General features: G+C 35.8%; 1 protein-coding gene and 1 long non-coding RNA gene across 4 annotated transcripts in view; one reads left to right on the top strand and one right to left on the bottom strand.

Moving 5' to 3' along the window:
- The window catches only part of LOC148125592 (uncharacterized), a 156,624-nt gene that overhangs the window by 35,615 nt on the left and 93,770 nt on the right, over nt 1-27,239 (top strand). For both annotated transcript variants that reach the window (XR_015743822.1, XR_015743823.1), the window contains exon 2: nt 10,064-10,122. This is a non-coding gene — a long non-coding RNA (uncharacterized LOC148125592). The remainder of the gene's footprint in view (nt 1-10,063; nt 10,123-27,239) is intronic.
- The window catches only part of TRHDE (thyrotropin releasing hormone degrading enzyme), a 236,612-nt gene that overhangs the window by 197,044 nt on the left and 12,329 nt on the right, over nt 1-27,239 (bottom strand). The gene's annotated exons all lie outside the window — the stretch shown is intronic.

Below are 27,239 nucleotides of genomic sequence, written 5' to 3'. Positions count from 1 at the left end.
AAGTATGATCATAGAAGCCCAGACCAGCACAATACCACTGAGAAAGAAAAACAAGAAATCCAAGAAGAAACCAGCATGGCTGCACAAAGATCTCTCTGGCAAATTGAAAGAAAAAAAAGGACAAGTACAAAAAATGGAAAGAAGGACATACAAGTAAGGCAGCATATCAGCAGATAGCCAGAATCTGCAAAGACAAAGTCAGGATAGCAAAGACTCAGAATGAACAAAGACTTGCAACAAAAGTCAAAGATAATAATAAAAAAAGCTTCTTCCAACATATAAATAACAAGAAAAAAATCAAGGAAACAGTCGGTCCACTAAAGAGAGAAGATGGCAGGGAAGTAACAGGCAACAGAGAGAAAGCAGAACTGCTTAACTCATTCTTTGTATCCATCTTCATGCAAAAAGAAACTATAACTCAACCCACCAAAAACATAACTGTAAAAGACAGACCAGAAATAAAAGTTAAAATAAGCAAAAGATAGTAAGCGAACACCTGCCTGATATTGATGAAAACAAATCACCGGGGCCTGATGGATTTCATCCCAGAGTTTTAAAGGAGCTGGCAGAGGTCATCTCAAAACTGCTGCACCATACCTTTCAAAAATCCTGGAGCACCGGGGAACTACCAGAGGACTGGAAAAGAGCTGATGTAGTTCCCATCTTCAAAAACGGAAAAAAAACAGACCCAGGAAACTATAGACCAATCAGCCTAACCTCAATACCTGGGAAGATACTGGAAAAGATAATAAAAAAACAGATCTGCCAACATCTAGAAACAATTAAGTAATAACTAGCAGTCAGCATGGGTTTGTTAAAAATAGATCATGCCAAACCAATCTTATTTCATTCTTCAACACAGTGACTAAATTAGTAGACCAGCAAAATACTATGGACATAATATATTTAGATTTTAGCAAGGCATTCGACAAAGTAGACCACGACCTACTTCTTAGTAAGCTAGAAAAATGTGGAATAGATAGCACCACCACTAAATGGACTCGCAACAGGCTGGCAAACTGAACACAATGAGTAGTCCTTAATGGGTCTATGTCTACATGGAGGGAAGTAAGCAGTGGGATGCCACAAGGTTCCGTCTTAGACCCAGTACTCTTCAATATCTTTATTAATGACTTAGATGAGGGAATAGAAAGGGAACTTACCAAATTTGCAGATAATACTAAGCTGGCAGGAATAGCTAACACCCAAGAAGATCTTGACAGACTAGAACACTGGGCCATATCTAACAAAATGAAATTCAATTGTAGAGAAAAGTAAAGTCCTATACTTAAGGCAAAGAAAACCAAAAGTACACATAGAGACTAGGTGAAACCAGGCTCAATAGCAGTATCCATGAGAGGGATCTTGGAGTCTTAGTGGACAACCAGCTAAATATGAGCCAGCAGTGTGCAGCAGCCACCAAAAAAACTAATGCAATCCTAAGTTGTATTAACAGAGGGATACAGTCAAGATCAAGGGACTAATACACTCTATAAAGCCTTAGTAAGACCACACCTAGAGTACTGCATCCAGTTTTGGTCACCACATTATAAAAACGATGTTGAGACTCTAGAAAAAGTACAGGGAAGAGCAACCAGGATGATTGGGGTACTGGAGGCTAAAACATACAACGAACGGTTGCAGGAACTGGGCTTGGCTAGTCTAGTAAAGAGAAGGACCAGGGGAGACATGATAGGAGTCTTCCAATATTTGAGGGGCTGCCACAGGGAGGAAGGGGTCAAGCTATTTTCTAAAGCTCCTGTAGGCCAGACAAGGAATAATGGATGGAAACTGAACAAGGAGAGATTTAACCTGGAACAAGGAGAAACTTTCTGACAGTGAGAACAATCAACCAATGGAACAGCTTGCCCTCGGAAGTTGTGGGAGTGCCATCAGTTGAGACTTTCAAGAAGAGACTGGACTGCCATTTGTCAGAAATGGTGTAGAGTCTCCCACTTGGGTGGGGGTTTGGACTAGATGACCTACAAGGTCCCTTCCAACTCTGATTATCTGTATCTGTATAAAAAGTCATTGAGAAGTCAAGAAGAATCAGCAAAGTCTTACCACTGTTCTTTCAATCCCCACACAAATATCAATAATCTGGCTAATGGAGAATTTTAACCTTTTAGACTGCTCTGAAATCATTTTGAAATATGTCAGAATCTTTCCTCTACACTGCCAGAAGCTAAGCAGCCACTACACAGTCATTCACCAATTCTGGTGACCCATAACTATCTATGTCCTGGTGAACTATAACTATCCATGCAATTCATTCATTTCATTATTTATTTATATTCCACCTTTATTTTCACAAATAATTCAAGGCAGCAAACATCCAAAACACCTTTCTCCTCTTATTTTCCCCACAACAACTACCCTGTGAGATCTGTTTGGCTGAGAGAGAGTGACCAGCACAAAATTACCCAGCTGGCTTTCATAGCTAAGGTAAGACTTGAACTTATGGTCTCCTGCTTTCTAGCCTGGTTTCATAACCACTAGGCCAAACAGGCTCCAGTTTCAGATCCAGGACAGTCTTCCTAAGAAGGGGACTACTTGCCTTTTTACCCAGGAAGGCATTCTCCTCTCCTTTAGAGATGCATTTTATAATGTCAACTAAGACATCTCTAATAACTTGTCAGCGAGAAGTTACAAATCAAATTGGGCAAGGATCCAGACAACAAACAATAAAATAATTTTCTCTAAGCCAGTGGTCCCCTTTTTGGCACCAGGGACCGGTCCCAAAGGAGAAAGATTTTTCCACAAACTGGAGGGGGCGTAGTTTTGCATGCTGCCTGCATCCCATTGATGAGGCTTCACCTGTTTGCGCAGACTGATTGCTGCCATGCTGCAGACTGATTGGGGATCCCTGGTCTAAGCATTTGGCTACTCTTGACTCCCTCTCTTTTCATAATGAGGACTCAGACAATTTGTCTAAATTAAGTCCAAAACAAAAAGAGGAAGGGCTAGAAAAGAAGAAGCCCTCAGCACCAGCACTTCAAATAAGGTAAAAGATCCCCATCCCAGGAAGGAAATAAGACATATGTCTTTTCTGAGCAATGTTCAGTTCTGATAGTATAGGCTAGGGAGGAGCGGGGAGAACTCTCATATACAAATACCGGAAAGGTATTTTATGTCAAAGTCACATCCTCCACATCAGACCAGAAGATTCCGTATGCTCCTGACAGTTGCAGAGGGTTGGTTCATTAGGATATCAAAGATGGAAGTGATGGAAAAGCTTGAGTGAATGAACACAATCAACAATTTCCCAAGGCCTCTCTGGGCAGAACTAACTTTCCAATGAGTTAAGTATTCCAATCTGTACTTTCTGTGTCTAAAATATATTCTGCTTTAAATTCTAATAGCAATTTATTCTATAATTTATTCTAATTACCTAAAATATCTAAAATTATCTAAAAATAAATTCTAATCAGCAATGCACAGAAAGTGTGAATAGCAGTCAAGAAAAAGGTGTGTTGTAATGCTAAGTGGATATTCATCAAAAACAGCAACTATAAACCAATGAGTGGTCTAATGCAACTTGTTACTGAGGAGGCCTCATCAGTCTGAACCAGAGGTGATATTCAGCAGGTTCTGACTAGTTATGGAGAACTGGTAGTGGAAATTTTGAGTAGTTTGGAGAACCAGCAAATACCACCTCTGACTGGAGATTTTACAGTATCCTTCCCCTGCCACGCCCATAAAGCCACGCTCACAGAACCGGTAGTAAAAAAAATTGAATCCTACCACTGGTCTGAACCTAGGCGGGATGTGCTCTGTGATGCAAGTAAACAAGCTCCGTTGATCTCTGGGTCTTTACATATTAATTGTGAACAATAGAATGACTACAAAACTTCTTGTTTAATGGCATTTTAATCATGTAATTGACAAAACAGTCTCTTGCATTCCCTCTAATTTTGATCACCAAACTTTTGACAACTGTGAAAGTAATTGCTATTCATACTAAATTAGTATTATAATTTTCAAATAACATAGTTTCAAATAACTATGACAAGAACCAATCTAGCTCAAGTTTCCGCATATGTACTGCCCCTTCCCATCTGACATAGGCTGTAAGAGCAAAAGTTTTTGTTTTTCATTTACTGTAGTTTAATTCTTTGAATTCTTTGAATTAAACTTAAAACATAGCTGATCTTAACTATTTGTTTTTAAAAATGTCATCTTTAGAAGTCATTGCTTGAAACTGTGTCCTTTCAAATAAAGTACAGTTAAATCTAGAAAGAGTTAATCGGGTGCGATGATAAGTGAAACTGGGAGAGAAAATCTTAAAAGTTGCTTAGGCACACAGCTGTAATGTTAAATCTTCCCTTATCATGATATAGGAACACAGCCATCATAGACGCTGAAACTATAAGCATTTATTTCTTTTAAAGTAAAGTGTTCATCTAAACCATGCAAATGTTCAATTATTTTGATACTGTATTAGTGTTCTTCTCTCTTCAACACTTCTCTTTGTATATACTTATCATACTTTGAAAGAACTGTCCAACTGTGTAATTCTGAAATATGTCTGTTGATACATTAGTCTGCACCAAAAACCGCAGCAATTCTCAATGTTTCTATCTTTATGACTTTGAATTCCTACATAAAAATTAGATATATACAGCAATGTAGCAAAGGATAGGGTTAAATCTAAGTAATTTTTCCAGAAGTAATAACATACAGAAAATCACATACTCAGCAGTTCCAAATAAGGAGCACAAATGTTCGAAACTGGTTCTTGTCTTTAATGTAACCATTAGTTGCATACCTCACCCAGTGTTCTGACTAAGAACATAGCAATACAAATTTGCACAGTAATGTTACACTATAGTTTTTCAAAATGTTATAGATACTTCTATTCTTCAGAAATATAAAGAGGTATAAAGTAGACTTGTTTAGCACATTAATGCCCCACTCTTGTAAAGTTAAATTCTCCATCTAGTCATCCAGTTAATTCAACATTGTCAGGCTCTTTTTCTTGAGATATTGTAATTCTTACTGGTACAGCTTAGTCAGGAAGTAGCAAAATGACATTCAAGAAATTAGCCTGCTTGTTTTCTCTTTTCAGTAGTTTTCTTCTACCTGTCTCTTTGTGTTCTTCTCCCTGGTTGTTTTTATTTGTAACTCTTATAGCTCTTATCATCTCTGAAAGATATTATAATGGCTTACTATTACATTTTTCATGACCTTGTGACCAACATAAAATTTCATAAAGTCTCACCGTTGATGCAGAATCTCTTAAGTTCTGTCCAAAGTTACAACTATACTGCATAGGGAAAGATGATTGGGGACAGGGCCTTTCCCAACATGACGTTCTCCAGATATTTTAGAAAGTTTTATAAACAGTATTACCATACCTGTATGCACAATGATTTATTTGAATTTCTTTGTGCACTTTCATGTGGAATGAATACTGATCTATGCATCTCCTATTTAATTTTGCTCTTTACAGGATTCTGTACTTCTGATAAAATTGATTTTTAATACAGCAAATCTTTGTAGATATGTTTGTTTGAATAATTAACAAAAAAGATCAAAGCAACCTAGTTAATATTTCCAGTGTTCAGAATGTTCAGTTCTGATCTCCCCAACAGAATTATTAAAACAATGTTAATATGCTTTTATTTAAAGAAATTTTGTTGTTGTTTTTTGTTTTAAACACTCCTGAGACCTGGCTACCAGCAGAGATTAACATATAGTAGTGAAAAGTAATGAGCGTTCTGTATAAGAGGTTGGTGGGGAGTCTACAGAGATATTAAAAACATTTGCTTCTGTCAATAATATTTGTAGAGATTAGAATTGGATTTAATATTAGAAACTGCATAGAGTTAGGCAACCTTCAAAAACCAAGGGAGAGGCATGAAAAGAGAACGGTTTTCACATTTTACTCAAAGTTAGGCACAGTTTTAATATGGCACAGTTAAGTATTCAGGCGCCACCACTGAAAAGGTTCTGCTTTTAAGGCTTAAAGAATTACTTGCAATGGGACTAATATGCAGGTTTCCAAATCTAATCCTCATATAAAAAAATGTTTTTTCTGGCAATTTAAATCATATATACTTCTATACAGCATGAGGTGAGTATGTCATATTTTATTACGTTTCAAAGCTTCAAAAAAACTTTGACGCTTCACGTTGTGTTAGAGAAGAGCTAGATAAAATTTTAAATCATTATGAAATGCCCTTTGCTGTGAGTAGCCAATGTAAGCCAATGTTCTCATCCCTCAAATATTCACTCTTTAGAGGGATAAATATGACAGCTGATTTTTTTTATAAGGAGAATGGAAGAAGAAAAACCTTCTGCAGATATTTTACTGCTATTAAAATTTGACTGAATCGTGCTGCATATAAATGAGGAAAATAGCAGCTGCTTTATGTATTTGCAGTTGAAATTGTGAGATTGTAATTATTGTATATAACACATAAGATATATTTATGTCATTTACAAAATGCTAAATTACAAAATCTAGCATTTTATAAATTACCTTACAAATATTTTAAGTAAAATAAAATAAAATGATATTAAAATATTTAAACAAACTTTAAATCCATTTATAATGAAAGCAAGTTGTTACTATATTTACTTCTATCATTAGCAGATAATATTTAAACAGAAGTATTAAAAGAACCAATTTCTTTCTCAAAGATTATGGAAAAAGACATTTAGTCGCAGACATTCTATGGAATCTAAGATTGTGCAGAGGCTGAAAAATCATCTCTATAAAGAAAGCAAGTGATACTGGTTTTGAGGCCATATTTTTAATTATTGATTACTTTAGGAACCCCAAACCAATTGTAAGAGAAAGAAAATCAGAGTTCTCTTTCCTTCCTTGAAGAGATCAGGAACCTCTTTAATTTTATGTTCCTAAACAAAAAGTGGGAAGTAACTCCTGAAATGTTCAGAGAAATCAATGTGGTTACAGAATAATTATTGCACTGGTTCCTGCTCAATTACTTCTTTTTCAAACTACTCCTTCAGCCATCAGGAGGAATGTGAGAAAGGAGAGGATTGGAACAACTTGTTCATTTAACAGCTATTTAATAGGATAACTTACCATCGTTATTTCATGGCTCTCCAACTTTCGCCCTTCAGATGTGTAGGCTAATTCTCATAATTTCTCAGCAAGCGCATAGCCATTACAGATTGTGTTTGGAAAACACCAAGATTGAAAAAAGCAATCCAGTGCTCATAATGCATTCAGTTACATACTGATCACACAATACATTCACACAATACACAAGAGTAAAACATAGTTGGTTAATTTTTAGTGTATTTGTCATACAAACTTAGCCCATTTAACCATTACTTTTCTCCTGTATCTATTCATTCATTAGGTGACATTAAGTTATTAAGTCAGCTCATAGATGTCTTTCCTTTGTATTCTACCAACTAGTTTCCTTAAGGCAGAGGCTAAAGGATTCTTGAAGTTCCTCTAGGGAAGGGACTCACCAGAGAGCACACGTGAAGCTTTCAACAACATCTTCAAAGGAATGTAATGACCCAGGGCATGGCACAAAGGCAACACAGTCAAATAAGCAAGAAAAGTCCCTTTATTATCTCCAACTTTGCCCCCAATGTTCAGGTTACCTTTGGCTGGAGAAAAACTCTCCCAGTGTTTAAGAGAAAAGGAAGTGCAGACTTGAAAACACAGCAAAAGACACACAGTTGGGAAGACACCAGGAACACAGATAACCCTCGACAATACCAGATAATTCACGATTTTCTCCCAACAACTTGCTGTGCGCAGCTTCCCTTTTTAAACACTGTGTTCCCAGGTGCAGCTAATGAATGGAATCAGGGCCCTTTCCTCCCCCATAAGCCACGCATCTCGTGTGGCTCCCTTCTCCATTCCTTCCTGCATGCGCTAGGATGAAGAGGTGGTAGGCCTGGGTCTTCCTCCAAATTCCCTCTCCCTTGCTCTACCTCTCCCCTGCTCTGCCCAGCCAGACTTTGTCCTTCCCCAGTTTCTTCCACAGCCAAAAGAGTCACACTCACACTCCCTGTCAGCTGCTCAACCTCCGCCTCCAAATCAGATTCTGACAGGGGCATGATAACAACATTTTCAAACAAAATGAGTACTCACATAATTTTATCAAAAGGTGCCTAACCACTCAGCTCAATATAACATGACAAGCAGAAGCTGTGAAAAGGATAGCATTGCCATACAACAAAAAATGTCTCAGAAACCACATGGCATCTCTGAACTACACAAATCAACTAAAGATCTCCCAAACATTCTAGGTAAACCCAAACACCCAGCAGCCCCAGAAGGGAAAAAAAAAAACAGGAGTCATCTACAACATACTATGTTGTCAACATAGTGTAAGGACAGTGTCCCACTATATAGGACAAATATACAGAAGACTAGCAGGGCGCATTCCTAACCCCCATTAGCAGTCAGAAGACATGATGAAAACTTCTTAATTTCACAACACATGGACAGACTTAACCATTGTTTCGACTGGGAAACTGTGAGTATCCTAGACCAAGCCAAGTTCAAAAACTCTAGAGCAGTCACCCCACCATGATGAAGCGAGTTTGACATCCCTGTTCTAGAGAATACTTGAAAGCCTGGCGGAAGAGACAAACTGCTCATCAAGAAGCACATAGAGATAAACAACATCAACATACCATTCAAAAGAGACAATCAAAAAGCCAGAAAGGAAACCAAAAGACCAAAAGCACCTCTTTACTAGTAATCAACATTCAGATGAGGAGAGATTAACACTAAGAGTAAGACTCAACCAACAATCTAGAAATAAACAATGCCCTAACTAACAGTAAACAGGCTAATCAAAGGACCACCAAGACCACTTCCACCAACATTTGCAGGGCAAGCCACTAGTATATGAAATGAGACCAAACCCCATTCCCTTCTAACACTAATGACATTACCTAGTTTGGTAATGAAACTTCTGCAAGAAAAAAACCCAAGCTCAGAAACCATCAAAGATCCCACAAGTACCTCTGTCTGGTGCAATTAGGATTAACTACAGTTGTCTCCTCAGTTATGAATATCCTAAACATTCTGAATATCTTTAGGTTCTGAGTGGGGAGGTAAAAGCAGACAACAATTGCATATTCCTTTTAAGGTATTACGGATGTTGAAACATGGAGTTCAGATACGTCAAGCAAACTGGACACTAACATTTTTCAAAAACACCCATATTTCTAATATTCAGTATTTTAGAAGATCCAAAATACTTGCCATCTGGAGTTATGTATTACTTTATTAGCACTTTTCTAAAATCATTCAAAACATTTTAAAGTCATACTGCTGCCCAAAGGAAAATTAAACAAAGACTTCTTTTGCTTCTTTTTTTATTCAGAGAACAACAAATAGGGAAGGTCTGGAACAAGCATACATCATCCAGTCATTGCAGCAGTCAACTGAATCTAATCAGGCAGCAGTCATTAATAGGAATAACTTTTGTATGACGTATATCATGCACAATACTTCTATCAAAAAGTATAGGCATGGAAGAGTTTCCCAGTCAGGCACTGTCTCTGGTAGCTGGGCATCATTAATCTTGACCTTCTAAATTCATGGAATAGCCAAATAAGCATGGTTGTACTAATTAACTGTAGCTTCATATGCCTTAACAGCCAGAAATACTGTTCTAAGCATTTTAGCAAGTATGCTATCAAGCCAAGTAATCCTTCATCTCCCAAACAGCTGAGGTTCTTAGCAGATTGGTTTCATAAATTTGGAAAGTCTGTTTATTACTATTATTAGACTCAAATTTTTCACTTGATAGTCCAGGCTCTGAAATATCTAGCATTTCAGAAAATCCTGAAGCAATAACTGTAATAACTGGTTCCTCCTCTCCCACTAACATCAGTCCATTAGCCACTACCTGTGCCCAAATCTACGTGGAGTCTGAAATCATGCCACTTAGTCCAGGGCATGCAGTGGTCTGAAAACAGAGCTTTTGCTTTTATAACAATCATGTCTTATCCATAAAATTTTACAAGACTTTTAAAGCCTCATCATATTGAGATTTGATGCAACTGCGTTCTAGATACAGGACGTTTGTCAAATAATTATTCTCTTTGTCTTCAGTGAAATACAGAATCTAATCAGCATGAAAAGGGGGAGATAGTGAACAATGGAACTTAGTGGTAAGTATTTCTATCTGGTGCTCTTTCTTGGGAAGCAACGTGAATGAGCAGATCAAGCACTTCATTCATTCATCAAGCACAATTCATCAAGCACAATTCATTCCCCACCACTTGTCCCTATAATCCAGGCAAACTGTGTTTATATTTTATTCTCTTTCTCACCTACCTGTCCAGCAACACCACTCATGCCAAGCTATATATTTCTTTTTCTTTTTTTAACTATTTATCAAATTTAGATGTATTTTATTACATAAAAATGACTCTGGACAGAATACAGCAATTAATTATATAATAATATATAAAATCATCATTTAAAATATTTTAAAAACTCACAACACACAAGAGACAATTAATTTTAATTTCAATAATAGAGCTATTGTGGAGCAATATCACTGGTCCCATGGGTTGCCCAGAACATTAACAAGGATGTTAAGGTTTTAGCTCACTTCAGGAGGAAGAATATTCTAGAATAGGTGTGTCAAACTCAATTTCATTGAGGGCCACATTCGCATTATGGTTGCCCTCAAAGGCCAGTTGCATGTAGGACCATGAGGTCGGCATGGCTGGTGCGCATGGCCCACTCTTGAGCTCCCGGGGCACTGGGATCCCATAGCCCTGGTCACACTTACCTACTCCTAGAGGCTGCTGATGCTGTCAGTGCTGCCATGGGGTAAGGTAAAGTGAGGCTGGGTGGTGCGAGACACAGTGAGGCAAGGCCAGGCAAGGAGAGGCGGGGCAAGTCCAGGCAGGGTGAGGTAAAGCAAGCCCATGAGAGGATGGTGGGGCGAACCCCCTATGCATGCACCCAAGGAGACCACCCAGACAGGGCTGAACCGGAAGAGGCCATTTTCAGGGCAGCCCTGCGGACCAGATCTAGCCATATCCGTGGACCAAATCTGGTCTGTGGGCCTTGAGTTTGACACCTGTTCTAGAAATTGGGAGCCTCCAAAAAGAATTGTTACTATTTATTATTTCAACACTTAAAACCACCATCATCAAGACTGTATATAACATATTAAAATACTAAATATCTAGTATGGTCAACACTATTTATTTTTATACTTATAAAATAATAATAAATATCTCTCTCCAAAATACAATTACTGAAATTCTTAAGAGCTGATATTAATCTAATCAAATCATGTTCTATTTCTTTTTATCTAAATTATTGTTGCTTCAAGTAGACTTTTCAATTGAATATATTTTGTCATATATTATTTTTGATATCTTATTCCATAATGTCTCACAAGTTAAAATATTTGCAGCCAAAGCTTTTCCCAAGACATGGATTTCTGTTTATTTTTAGATCTTCTGCTCACATTAACTGAATCCAGCTGCCATAAATTCCAGTTGAGCCAAATTTCATTTTGCTCAGAGACTAAATGCTGCATATTTCCAGGAAAAAACAGTTATATTCCAGACATTTTCAATGTAATACAGTTTTTTTATAGAGATCACAGGTTACATATTTATTAATGATTAGCCATTAAAATGCCACAAATGAGTAAGATATTTTTATAACAAGCAATTTTACATGAGTTTGTGTAAATTTTGCACTATGGAATTTATTTTAAAAGTCCTTCAAAAATTTGAATTAGTTATGATAATGTTATTAACATACATTCTTGTCAGCATCATTGTATTCAAAAATTTATAAAATAGTATTTTAAAAAATTAAGCATTTATTGAATCTTTCAGTTTGTTCTCATTTGTTATTTCTAAAAACTGAACCTAATTAATTATGAATTATCAGTTGTGTTCTGCTTTTTATTTTTATCATATTGCTAGATTAGTTCCGATTCATGTTTAATTTTCTAACATGGAATTTTAAAAAATATTACCCAGTTATTTCATGTTTTTAGATTATTATGCAGAATGTTTTTTACAGTTTTAATTTCTAACCCACTTACCTGAAAATAAATTCCATTCGTTTATTTTTATCCTCCTTCTCAACAGAAGGATGCGGTCAGTATTTGCTTGGCAAGATATATAAGCAAAATAAAAAATCAATAGAGCAGCACTTTATATTACTCTCTTTCCTGACCTTAATACTTTTAAATACTGCTTCAGGTATTTCAGGCAAGTCTTCGGGTACTGACAAATTATTGGTGGCCAGAGAATAATCCCACAGGAGGGAGTTGCATAATGACAATGCAACTCCTGAAGAGACTCTTTGAAGTTTCTTTGAAATTTGCATTTAAAGCAAGCCGCTCCTTCTAACAAACTTTGAAAAGATGATGGCCATTTTAAACATTGAAACAGCATTTCAAATTGTATCTAGAAGCTGCTGACCAGCGCAGATAAATAAGAATAGAATTAACATGTTGTCTTCTGCTTAACTAAAAGGGGTTGCTCCTTCCAACTGCCTTTCAGGAATCTTCATGTATTATACATGAATTGCAATAACTTTTGAAAAAGTGGTTATTAAAGAGGGTTTATGGTAGTAAATCTGTGCTTTATCAAAAGAAATGCTGTTGATATTCTTAGGGTAAAATGGAATTGAAAGTGGAAGATGAAATTGCTCAGTAGTAAATCTCCAGGGGTGGGATACTACTGTTTCGGCCTGGTTCTATAGAATTGGTAGCTCTGAAAAGCAGCAGCTGCTCTATTTGGCCCAGCCGCCAGCCCAGGCTCTTGGCTGTCCTTTATTTCCTGCTTTTTCAACCTCAGCTGCTTTGCGTGGCACAGCTGAGGTTGAAAAAGCAAGAAAGAAGTTTAAAATGCTGCGCACCCGCACACAGCACTTGTCAGCTGTCCGGGCAGCACAGATGATGTTTTTTGGGAAATGGTCTACAAACGTGTGCAAAACGCACTCTCACCAGGGGTGGGATTCTACCTGCTGGAGAACCAGCGGCTGGCCCCGCCCCACCCCTTCACTCCTTACTTGGCATGCGGGCCATCAAACTATAGTAACTGTTAAGTTGCTATATTTTCTTTTTTTTTTCTTCCTGACCATCAGCTGTTCTTCTGTGCCGGGAGATTTAGATCAGCTAGAAAGCAGAAAATCATTGCATTTCTTGTTTTCTAGCTAATCTAAAAGTGGAGCTGAACCTTCCTTAGGATTGAAGCTTCTATTTTTCAGTGAAGACTCAGGTAGCCGATTGCAGATGGATAGAACTCTAAGTGAATCAGTGATTCTGTGAGCAACTCAATCTGCCTGCCTGCTTTGCCTGATTTTGGGTAAAAGTCGCTCTTTTTTTATAAAAAAATGAATATTTACATAAATATTTATATTTACATACAAGCCATGCCCAGCCAGTCACATGACCACCAAGCCACACCCACAAATTAGGCCACACCCACAGAACCGGTTAAGAAATTTGAATCCCACCCTATAAAGCTGTAATTATATAAGCTTCTGATAACACTGTTTCTCTATGCTAGCTTCTACTGTATTGCCTTGCGTCTTGATTTTTTATTCTAGAACTCTTGGAATAGCAAATTAAGTTTTGGAGGAATCTGGGGGGAATTATACTTTTAACTAGTTTTCCCTAAGTCTGAATGTGTGATTCTTCAACACTACTTGTGTTCTTGATTTCCCATTTGGCTCCTGATCCTATTGATGTATTGTTATGACACTTTGTTATTGATTATGGACTGATTATGGGTTGCCATGTGTTTAGCCGATACTTTATTCAGAAACATCATAAACATGCTTCTCCCCACACAGGAATCTATCAAAGCATGAGTTACAGTACTGTGGTAAGATTTGCATTAAAAAAAAAAAAAAGCAGTGGGAGATAGAAGGTGTAATTTCCCAGGGCAGGAATGCCATCTAGCATCAAGCTTGAAAAATGCAAGACAAGGCATTTGTTAAGCTGTGGGGAAGGCATAACAAAGAAGCACTGAATTTAAAATGCAATAGGAATAAGGACTAAACCCTTACATTGATAGAGCACAGTCAAGTGCTTTAAGTACTGTAGTTTTATTCTAGCATACAACAAAGATTCTTACCGAGCCATGCTCTGTGAACCATTTGGGTAGCTTCTGCTAGGTTAGAACCAGAAAGTCTGTCCTCAATGCAGCTCATAAAGCATATTTCTAACTATTTACACAACAGCAACCCTGCAAACCATGTCTAAATCCTTTCTTAAATCTGTTTTAATCTAAGTTGAAAAGACATACATGACTAACCTCCTGGTTAATTGATTCTTGCCCATCAAATTTTACATTAAAGTCATGAAAAGCTGAGTCTATCATCGTTAGGAATTATTAACACATCTTGAATGGAATACCTTATGCCCTTCTTTGTAAAATATGTCTTTATTCAATTAGTACTAATTAATACATTTTGATGACTATAGGGCCAGGCTAGCAAGAAATCCCAAGATCACAAATACAACTAAGAGAAAAAAAATGAACATGCACACATATTTAAAAATAAATCTATTGTATACTTATTTAGCATGACAAGAAAATATAATTCTAGTTCCACTAGACAAATAGCACTTATATTTGAAACTTCAGTTTTACTTTGAGTGAAAGTTGTTTACAGTATTCTAAACAATTTCTCTTAGATAAATAATATTTTTTCCAAGACACAGTTTTTCTACCCACTTTTGTTTATAGTTGCTGGCAAATAATTATAACAGCCACTATAATATACATTTTACAGTGTAATATAGAGCAACCACTGATATTTCTTCAATAGACAGACAATGCACTAAGAAGACTGTATTTATATTTTTATTCAATTAAAGGGAGAATACTGAATTGATTGGATTAATTTTGCTTAAAATATAGATCTGACATTAAACAACACATATTTTTTTCAAAATATAAAATATGTTTTCTCGGATTTATCTAGTTGTAAAGTTGCTTTGAAGAAAAGCTTCACAAGATAATGAAATTTCCATTATAAATTTGACAACTGTTGAGCTTCTCTTTTCCTCTTCCTCTCTTCCTCTTCATTTCCAGCTAAGTAACATCATCAATGCATGGGAGAGTACATTTAAGTTGTACCCAGGGGTGGGATTCAAAAATCCCAGCAACCAGTTCGCTGCCCAGTTGCTGGGTGGGCGTGGCCATGGTGGGTGTGGCCTACTGGAATTTCTGGGAGGGCCATTTTTTGCTTCCCAAGTGTCCAGAGGCTTCCTTCGGGCCTCTGCAAGGGTGAAAACGGCCTCGCCCGGGCTCTGGAGGTCCTCCAGAAGCCGGAAACAAGCCCATTTTCAGACTTCCAGAAGCCCCACATTTCCCCCTTCAGAGCCTCCATGTGGACCCTACACTTACCTGCATCAAAAATGGGCTGCATGGAGACTCCTGGGAGGGGAGGGGCAGGGTGGGCGGGGCCAGCTAGTCAGTTCAAGTACCAGTTCGGTGAACCAGATGCAAATTTAACACCCAGTTTGCCAGAACCAGTCTGAACCAGTAGAATCCCACCCCTGGTTGTACCATTCTTACATGCATAGATAGTCAGTTTCTACTGGTGTTCTGAGGATATTGCACTGAAAGGTGTTATATTGAGGTAATATTTTTTGGGGGGGGGTTGTTTTTTGAATTCTGGATCTATCCATGCAGCCAACAGGTAAACCACACATGAAAAAGGTATTGCTACCATATATCAAAACACAAAATCTATTCTAAGCATCCTTAGCAAAACCTAAAACCTAAAATAAACAAGAGTGATCGGCAATATAGCATATAAGGGCTGTGAAAATCACTATATGTGACAAACAAGTCAAAACTTAAGAGAACAGACCCATGAATATAAGGACCTAAGGATCTTACCTATTAATTTATTAGGACACCATTAGGGACTTTTGCAAGTGAGTCACAAATTAGCCATGAATTAGCTTTAATAAGATCTACTCCATCTTAATCACTCTATTTGTGCTTTTGCTAAAATTAGCAGTCAGTCAGTATCTGTTAACAAAGAGCTAAGGGGAGTAACCATTGCTGGAACAAGGAAAGGTAACATGACTTTTAACTTAGCTGTGGTCAAGAAAGTCCTAGCAAAGACCCAAAGGTAAAAAGTTTAACATTAGGATGTTTAAAAGAACACACCCAAAGGTGGAGAGGTGAACTAATTAAGTGCACCCCTCATACTTATTATGGGTTCTTAGCCTAAACTGCACATATCTTTAAAAAGGCACAAGTGATGAAAGATCAGGACATTATATGAATTTATGATATAAAAAGAGTAGGACTTGGACTTGGGTCCCGAACATTCCTCTCTTTAATTCTCTGCAGAAATAAAATGTCTAACCCCACTTTCTTTGACTCAGCATGATTATTAGCTTATCATGCCAGGTAAAATGAACCACCATCTGGATCAACATTATTCACCTATTAACCTATATTCAAATAATATAGGAATCAACACTAGAATAAAAGAAGAAGCAACACCTCATCAAAAAAGCAATTTTGAAAAAACAACAACAAAAAAATCTGGTAGAACAAGCTGCCACATATAAACAGCCAACAAATTCCACTCCTTAATTTATTTACTGATATTATCTAGTGTAGTGATGAATATTTGCAGGAAGAGAAGCAAGCTAAAAAACCCAACAGTTTGACCCTCAGCTAGGTATATTCTGTTCAATGGCAAATTTTACTATTTAATGGTGAGGACATATTAGATAAAAAAAATCAACAGAAACTAATTTTTAATGTGTGTCTTTTAACTGTTTTAGTTATCTACTTGTGCCATAATAAATATGATAAAGTAAAATAAAAAATATTTAACAAATAAAAGTACACATGATCTCCATTTAATCATTTTCTGAACTGCTAATTTCAGTATTCTTAAAGACATACACAAAACTAGGACATAATATTAGAGTTTATTAAAAAATGCAAAAAGCCAATAGTTTAATCATGCCAAACAGTATAGGAAATCTTATGCAGGAAAATCACTTATTTTAAAATTAAGTTCCAAAAAAGATATGTTTATCTAATGAATAGTACATGCCAAAATAATAAGTTTTAAATACAGTTGGAACCATGCTTGCTACACTCCATAAAGAAACATTCCAAAGCATTAATTATGGATCAAAAAGGGACCAACATTCATTTTTAGAATTTTTTTTATTCCAGAGTAAACTTTTAGTCTGTTGCACAGAATATTGCAGTGAACCTCCACAGTTGCTATGGGAGTAAAATGGAAGGTCCTGCAGAGAAAATATGAATCTAGTGAATAAATATACAAAAAGTCAAAGCATCAGTTTAAAAAAACATACCCAGAGTAATTGATTCAAATGGCATTTGTTTAGCATAACTAAATAAAGCTAGCAACTGAAAGTGGCCTCAGTTAATATATGTTCAGATCTGTCCATCACCATAATCAAAGCCAAAGGCAACTCTGAAAATATGTCATACATAAATGGCAATCCTGTGAAATATCATAATAAATACTGCAAAAGAAGACTGGGAATTGAAAAGGTAAAAACCATTTATCCTGGCCTAGCGCTCAACATGTATTATTTACTGAGCTTCTGATGGTATTTACTGAGAGATCAAAATAGAATTTCAGATGTTCATGACCATTACATTCTGCTGAATTTGTACGCTATGTAGAAAAACTGGAGAAGTTGTGCTGAAAATGGCCTTAACATGATAGCAACTTTATGCTACCTTAAATGTTCTTAATGTCAAAAAGGGTTATTGTATTCTGCAATCCTAGCAATTAGGCACAAATGTACAATTCTGTATAATGTACCTGAAAATATAAAGTATTTAGAAGCTTCTGTGGCTTCTAACCCAAATACCTGCCCAAGGTGTCAAAGATATACCCATTCCTATAGCTTTCAGAAATACCATTCTGAAAAGGTATGCATATGCATGTGTGTGTACACACACACCTATAGGAGGATCATATTTTTGTTTTGTTTTTCTAAATATTTTCAGCAGCTTTCAGTGGCAGTTTCAGAAGCAGGCATAGTTTCTGATCATGAGGACAAGACAAGCTAATTCCTTACAGTGTTTGGATTTTAATTCAGGCTTCTGCCATCAGTGAACATACAACATATCACCCAAGTGTGTACTTATCAACTAGACACATACAAGCTTTGTGTTTCTATTTTCCTTTCGGTATCCTTCAAAGTATCCATTATTTAAACAGAAAAAATTGTCTAACACTGCTATTTCTGCAATTATGCATTCTCTTAAAGATGCTTCTATGCCAATGTGGAAATAGCAAAACACAATTAAACTATCTTTTATTCTCAATATCTTTATGTGACAGGTCTGGCTGGCTTCCTCATGTGAAAATTCAGCTACTGCAAGTCTATACACTACATCAAATAGTGAAAGATTTACTTCCATGTACATGTAAATAAAAAGTAATGCTTCAAACGTTCTTTATATGAAGCGCTGCAAGTAATGACTACTTTAGTCATTGATCTCATTTAATTTCAACTCTGCCTATTCTGGCCCAGAAAAAAAAATTTTAATTGTCTGCAGAAGATTTTGTTGGGGGCAGAGCAGTAAAAGAACAGACTTAAATTAATATTAAAGTGTTGGACATTCATTTACAGATACACTAGTTTTACTGGTTTTATTTGATGCAGACACAGTCCCAAGAGAGGCTGTGTCTGGATTTGTGAGAGTCGATTTATCACTTCTCAGCTGTGCTCCCAGTCACTTGTTTCTCATTAAGAGGACCTACCAGCCTTCTCTCCAACCACTTTCAGCCATCCTGTTGAATGCCTTGTCAACAGGTGCAAAAGAAATTGGCTGTTATTTATCAAATGAAGCCCATCACTTTAAGGGAAAGTGTCACTTTCACTCTCAGTCATTTTCTTTATTCTTGATAGCTTTTCTTTTTGGTTCCCAGTAGTTATGAAGCAGACTGGTAAGTTTAACTTGAAAGTTGAAGTAATACTGTTTAAAGTGTAATAATTGCCAAAGTCACTGTTTGTGAACAAAATTATAGCGTATGTAAAGTCACAAGATTGTGAACAAAATTATAATGTATTTATCCTACCTTTGTAAAAACAGTATTAAAATTCATCCAACTCCTAACCTTAAAATCTGGCCTATAAATAAATAAATAAACAAACAAACAAATAAAATGCATACATCCATTTTCCTCTGATAAATATTGAATCTGTTATTCAAAGTCTTGCCAGCAAGTATAAGATTAGCTGCCATGATAACACATGCATAGGAGGCACTGGCCTGATGATAAGTATTCATTCCAGTATAGGGATGAGCTCGCCTTTCTATGAACCTGGCATAAGTTTTCATTTAACTTTGTATTTCCTTTACAGAAAGTACTTGTAGCCTCATGCTTGTAAAGTATTCCCAAGGCCATTATGATCCAGTAAATAAAGATTTTTAGGAAACAAATCACTTACATCCAATACTGGATTCAAAGATTACAAAAAAATATTCAAGTTTCAGATTTCAAAGCAAATTTTCCATAAACTGCATATTAGGTACTAATATATAATACATAAGAATCAGAACCATGGATGAAACTTATCCATGAACTTATTTTAAAAAATCATATCAGAACTTTTTGAAAATGACTTTTCTGACAAATTATATGTTTTAATTCACCCAACTAATTCTAACAATAGCCAGAGACAGATACCCAAAGATTTCTTCTAATTCCTTGCAGCTCAATATTGTAAGTACATATATAAAATTCAAATATTTTAAAATATACACACAACACCAACATTCCCCAGAACACTCTGCTAATGGAAAAGATTTCAAGATTATTGAACATTGGAGGATACTTCAAGCATGCAAACATACTGGGGTTTTTTCTTGACTAAAAAATATTATTATACAAAGTAAAATATCTTGAGAATAACCTAATCTCTTGTGGAAGTACTCATACAAGCAAGACAAATAGATCTCATTCTTTTTTTTCTAATAAAGTTTTATTTAGGTTTTCACACACACAAAATACAAATAAAACATCTTTTTTGAAAATAGCATGGTCCCGGGTTGAACTTCTTTATACAGACACAAACTCGATTTCATGCTCATTTTTGTGTTCTATTCCATATCTTATACTATTCTACATTTTCTAGATAGTTTTTCCCCTCTTTTAATTTTCTCAATTTTATTTTGATTATCTCATCTCAATTCAAATCATTATATTTATACTTTTGTCTGTTCTATTTCAATTTCATATTATCTTTTCTCATTAAACAAATTTTCTCCTGTAGTTACTAATTGGAGTATGACACCTTTATATCTTTTAATTGTATCCATTCAACTCTTATTTAAACTTCCATATGCTTCAGGTTATGACCTTCAATATAATACATAACTTCCAATCGAATTCTGCTTGGTACATTCTTATGATACACACTATATTCTTTTTTAAAAAAAGATTATAAATATATGTAATTATAAACCCTCATTCCACTCCAATTCAGTTCTATCATTAATAATCATTAAAGTTTTAACATCTTTAACATTTCTTTTCAATTAAATATCATACTTCCTTAAAGACACATATAATCTCCATAATTAATTTTTCCCTTATTTCTCTTCACAAGGTTTGTAAATCATTAAATATTCATTTTGTTACATTTATTTATTGACAAGCATTCCACTAAGTTACGTTAACTATTTTATCAAACATTTTAATCATAGGTTGTTTCGTATTTTCTGAAATTATTTCTATTTCTAATATAACAATACCATCTTATGTAGCTTTGCAGAATCCCTTTTTCGATTAGATTTTCACCCGTTATCTCTAAATAGGCCCTGTTTCTCTATATTTTTTTTCTGTCCTTTATAACTTCTTTTCCTTTCTTTCTTCCCTCTCTTCTTCTCCCTCCCCTTTTTACCCCCTTGTCTCTCTACTTCTAACACTCTCTTCTGCATTTCCCTCTTCTGTTGCTTTCTGATTTTATACTTATTTTTCAAACTATTCTTTTTGGGGGTTGTTTTTCACAATCTTAAACTTTCCATTCTCTTTCCCCCCTTTCCTTTTTTAACCCCCCCTAAGATTACTTGTTGATTAAAGATGGCTTCTTCTTTGTCCCAATCGTCTGTTCTGCAGGCATTTCTTGTTGTTTCTCATAGTTCCAAATCTCCATTTCTAAGAACTGAAATACGAAGCCAAAAGAACCTCTCCCTTCTTGTGCATCTTTTTTGTACTTTTTAAGTTCCATTTTCAGTTCTTCTAAAAGTGGAGCCACTTTAAACAGTTTTAAACAACCAACTGATTGATTTTAGTCATTCAAGTGCAATAACCAGGAATCCAGAGATCACCAAGTAATCCAAATAGTCCCAAGCTGTTTCTTCTTATTTCTTTTTTCACTTTCTCTTCCTGGGGTTTTACTATTTTGTTGTGATGTTTCAGTTAAGATGTATCTTTTGGAAGTCTTGTTGAGATTTTGCTGTAAGTTCTTTTTAATTCCAGGCAGTCTCCTCCCTTCCAGATCCTGCCCTTTTATTCTTTTTCTCTCTTTTCCTGTTCTCTTTTCCTGTTTTCAAAAACTTTTAATTATCCAGAAATCTTTATTATCCCTTTGACTTTTTATTTTCAGCATTAAATGCCTATTAATGTCAAAGTGGATTTTTTTTCCAATTTCTTGCTTAAGTCTCTTAGCTGTCAGTATAGGAAAAGGAGGGGGAAAAAAACAAATCCTTTCCCTTTTCTCTCTCCTTCACAGCTTAGAAATCTTCTTAGGGAACAATGTTATTGTTTTTTTTTAATAGTTTCAATTCCAGGGTACCTTATTTGTTGCTTTTGCTGTTTGACCCGGTCAACCAAAACTTTCTCTTCTTATCTTCCTCCTGCACATTCTTTTCCAGTTGAGTTCTTCTTTGTGGTGGCCATTTTTGACTACCGCTACAACCGCCTTCAGGAAAGGGAGTAATGGCCAGCTGGGGAGGAGAAATGCAGCTCTCCTCAACCCTGCTGGCAGTCTCCCCACTCTTCACCACCTCTACAGAGTAGCTTAACCCTGAAACCAGCCAGCTCGGAGCACACCAGCAGCAAGCACAGATCGAAAGCGCACAGAGACGTGGTTTCGGTCTGTCACCGAAGAAGCTCAAACCAGAAGCACAAATAGATCTCATTCTTTAGCTTCTAAATTACTTGTTGCCAGTGAAAAATTAACCTTTAGAATTGGAGATGTTACTTCAAGATTTTATCTCCAGGACTGGTTGCTCACTGTTTTCCAGCTTTCCTGCAGTGATTCTTTTCCTTCCATGAAGACCCTCTCTTCTTTCATCCTTTTAGCAATTACTTTGTTAGTAGCTAATCTTGCCTCTCTTTGTCATAGCAACTTGCTAACTCTCCAGTACCAACTTTCTAGAAAAAGTCCACAGTCAGTTCCACAGGCAACCATTCCCTGAAAATAATTATTCTCTACCTGAAGTTATACCACTATTGCAGAACTGCCTAAAATGAAAAAAATAAATAAAAACATTGTGAGTATTGCACTCAAATTACCAGTAGTATAAAAGTCACTGCAATTACAGATATCTCCAACCTATATCCAGTCAATGTATGTCTGTTTCAAATTAGGATGGCCACATGTCAGGCTGATCAGCTTCACAACCTGTCACTATTTCCCACAGTCATATGACTGCAATATGTGATGATTTTTGCTAGTTTCCAGCAAAAAAAATGCCCATTGGAATGAATATGTTCACTTAATGATTGTTGCATTCAGTTAATAACTAAAGTATTTATTTAATGATTAAGCGTTCACTTAACAACTGCAACAAAAAAGGCCAGAAAAAATACTTCTGGTCTCCTGTGTGCCTCAACTTATAAATGTAATCATTTATAACTGGATTTCTGGCCTCAATCACAGTCATAAGTTAAAGACTACCTGCATCAATCACATGATTAATATATGTAAAATTATTATTATGCAGCAGATTGTAGATTCAGCTACATTTCTATGCATTTACCATACTTTCTATTTAAAACTATTTATAGGCAATGGGTTTATATGTGGCATCTAACATTTCCATTAAATTACATTCAATTCATAGAGATGCAGAAAATTTATATTACATTTATTCATTTGAATAATATGACCATAACTGCTGACTGAGGATTTTTTATTTTATTTTTTGGGAAGTAAGCATTATACATGGACAATATTTTCCTGATGCCTTCAGCTTCCAAATTCAAATTACTGATCAATAATTGCTGACTATATGCTTGCAATTCATGGGCTTTAGCATACTCCATTTTCTCCAGATTCATTTGCAAAATTGAAGTTATCTATTGTTATACACACAGTCATTTGCTTACTAAAAGTAGTAAGAAGTTTTATTTGCTCTTGAGTAGTAAGAGCAATGTTTCATGTAGAGTCAAGTAAAATACTTCAAAATCAATAAGATAGTATTGCAAAATTAAAGAAAAATATTTTATCAGATTAAAAATTAATAATCCTTTTTAATTGTATTCTTCTGGTCTTCAACCATTGAAATCTACTCAAGATGTCAAAGAGCAAAGTGCTTATTACTTGCAAAATCATATTAAAATGCAACTATTTTCAGCATGCATTTATTTTAAAAAGCACCTTTAAGAATTATATATTTAAAGCAGTAAAGCATCAATCAGCAAGAGTCCCAAACCTTTTCCCCATTAGTTTCAAATCATACCCCCTCTTATTCATGTTCAAAATAGAAGCTTGTGGATAAATAGACATCAGGAATTCTATTGGATGAAAATGTTTTAAGAAATGAAATGCAATCCCCAAAAGCCATAGAATAAAATATATCACTGCTTTTTGCCCATTCCAGACACTTCTCTCCATTAAAATTGTTCTACGCATTAATATGTAAGTTGTAAGTTGTAAAATACCAGGCAATTTGTGTTACATGATAATTCACTTCATTGAATCTTTTTAAAATCTTTATCATCCTAATTGGAATTTCAGCAACATGTTACTACTACTTCATAAACAATAATATTTTCCCACTCTGCAGAATTCAGTTAAACAGAGACAGCCACTTTGGAGCTAATTTAGTTTCAGACAATTATTAAAATTAAAGCTTTTAAGTGCTTTAAGCAAGCAAGCAATTAAAATGTCTAAAATGTGGTAATTTTATATTTATTGATCAAATTTATATTTTACTTTTGTTCCCAGATTTGTATTTTGTTTTATAGAATTATCCCTTTATCCAAGATAGCCTTGGCTGAAAGAAACCAAATAGTCCAGCACAATGAATTTTATTCCAGGTCTTAGTCACCATTATCCTAGAATACTTACTGAAACAAAAATACATTTTAAAAACAACCGTACTTGCTATTTAATCACTAATGTATAACATCAACAGTTTTATTCCTCAGGGAGTTCTTTATGACTTAAAGCTTTGACAGAAAAGATAGCTTTGTACCAAAGTTCAAAATTATTTGGTGATTTTTAATGATTTTAGAATCCTCTTGAATACCAGAATGGTTTCACCAGTATCTAGAATTCTTAGTACATCGAAAGGACGGCAATAATGAAATTCTGCAGAATAGACTATATCCACAATGAACTACAATTACATGCAGACCTGCTTAACTCATAGTAAATGTTTGTTCTATTGCCCAATAGCCAGTTGAGTACCAGTAGGTTGTTTTAATGTTCAAGCAATAAACACAAAAAGCAAAGAGCCCGAAAGTGTATCGAAGTAATATAAAATACAAGAGAAGGTATACTAAAGTCTTTCTGCAGACAGGAAATCTGAAAAAGACTCTGGACAGACCCCATTTATCATGCTAGCTGGAATATTTCACCTTCCCATTTAAATCTCTGCTAAAGTTCCCTTTCATCCGGGCCTCCATTGGCTTAAATATTTTTTGTCATAAGTGAAAGGTGATGATCTAATTTAGCACCCGGAGATCTCTGCAAAGAACATTCCAGAGGAAATGCCTTTTTGTGACATCTAGAAATTCATCCTCCCTTTTGAAAAGTTATACATCTGTTCATTACAGCAATAAAGTTGAGATAAACAACATAAGTCTGGGAAAACAGGTGCATGTGTATCAAGGTCAGTACAAGGTGAGGTTATTAGAGAGTAATCAAAATAAATACAGATTGTGAAGACAAGCAGATAAGATAATATGGAGTGATTCAGGGTAATTCAGAGTTTTTAAAAGTATCAAGGGAAAAGTGGGTCATACCACTATCTCTCCTAGCTATTTCTTCTGCATGAATAGTACAATGTTCATTTGAATTTTAAATTAATTTGTTATATCAATATATATAATAGTGTTCACACTGCTAAAGACAGTTATTTTTTAAATCGGGAAAAATATCTACAGAAACTAAAAACTAGTACGGCATAAATATATGTTTATTGGCACACAGTATTATACAATACAGAGCTGAAATGCAGAATATCTGCAATCAGTTCCAAAATACATAGTGACAATTGTTCAGTAAATCTGAATAACAAATGAACTAGAAGCAAAATGTGAGCTGCTTATAGATACTCCAGGAATGGTAAAGAGGTTAAATAAACTGTTCATTTGCAATTATTCCCTTGGAATTCAAAGCAAACCATTGAAAAGGCAAGAAAAATAAGGTTCGTCCCCCAAAGTTACCGTGATATTTCAGTCAAAAAAAAAACAGACTGTGCCATAGCCTTAAGCCTTTTTATTATTTTAGAATTTTAACATCCATGTGGATTTTTACTTTTCAACCTAAGAATTAAACATTGGTTTCAAAGGCTGAATCTATCCAACCTATCTTTCAGGGTTGTATGCCATCTTCATAACCTGAAGGAAAGTGAAGACAGAAAAATATATAAGGCAAGGGATGTGAGAAGCAAATAGAAAGGACTGAACAGCTCTTCCATCAAGTCTTACATTTCAAACAAGGTTCTTTAACTAATGAAATCAGCAACCTGATTTTGTCTACATGGGTAGTTCACCTTGCAAATATTTATTTTGTGGTTTTTCATTGTCAGCATGTAAGCTTCCATTCAAGCCAGGATTTTGTTCTCCAGAGTAACCAAACAGATACCTAGGATAAGACTACAAGAACATTAACATTTCCCACTCAAAAATAATCCTCAAAAATAATACCAACAGGCATACTGTTTCTGATACTGGAGATAATACTGTATATAACTATTGTGATATATACAGTAACCAGCTATGTTTCCAATCCAATCCATTCAAGAAACTCCTTGCAGAAGTTCTGCAATGTACACAGTAACTTTTCTTTTTATAAGCTAAAAAAATTTTATGACAGGTTTCTCTGCACACTCTACATATAACAGTCAAGCAATAAGTTAAACTTCTCTAGTACTCAGTGATACCCAGTCATATATTTCTGCCCCTGGTGAATAAAGTAATGCCATGAACTTGTCTTAGTGCCTAAAGACTGTGATGGTCTGATGCAGAGGTGGTATTCAGCAGGTTCTGACCAGTTCTGGCGAACTGGTAACGGAAATTTTGAGTAGTTCGGAGAACCGACAAATACCACCTATGACTGGAGATTCTACAGTATCCTTCTCCTGCCACGCCCACTAAGCCATGCGCACAGAACCGGCAGTAAAAAAAATTTGAATCCCACCACTGATCTGGTAGGGAAACAACAGGTTTCAGTTGAACCCTGGCAAGACTAAGTAGATTTGGGCTTGGGAACGTTCCAATTCTAGCACTATACCATCTTTAGTGCTGGATGGGGTTGCACTGCCCCAGACAGAACTGGGAAGTCCCTCCTGGACTCATGAATCCTGCTTGAAGAATAGATGGTAGCTGTTTCTTGGAGGGCTTTTGCACAGTTTTGTATTATGTGTCAGTTGTGGATGGGAGAGGACTGTCTACTGTAATTCATTCCCTGGTAAACTCCTGCCCAGATTTCTGTAATGCCATCTACATGGGGCTTCTTGTAAAGCATATCCAGAAGCTTCAGCCAATGCAAAATGCAGCAATGAGGGCAGTTATGTGTGACCTTAGTATGGCACATTACACCTCTGCTCTGTGGGCTATATTGGTTGCCAATTTGCTTCCGGGTCCAAATCAAGGTGCTGCTTTTAAATCTTTAAATCCCTTCATGACATGTGGCCATCTGTGGGACCCTTTCCCATAGATGGGAACCCTATCCCACCAGTGAACTACGCACTTCTCTGCCATGGTGGCCACCTTATGGAATTTTCTCTCACCAGAGCTGATATTCTCTTAACATTCCACAGCCCCCACAGAACATTACTATGGCTTCAGGCCTGAAGATTCTAGGGGA

This window comes from Pseudonaja textilis, chromosome 5, assembly GCF_049901715.1.
Source record: "Pseudonaja textilis isolate UNSWEBS1 chromosome 5, rPseTex1.2, whole genome shotgun sequence".
In the NCBI taxonomy this organism is placed as follows: domain Eukaryota; kingdom Metazoa; phylum Chordata; class Lepidosauria; order Squamata; family Elapidae; genus Pseudonaja; species Pseudonaja textilis.
This window is presented reverse-complemented; position numbering and strand designations above follow the sequence as displayed.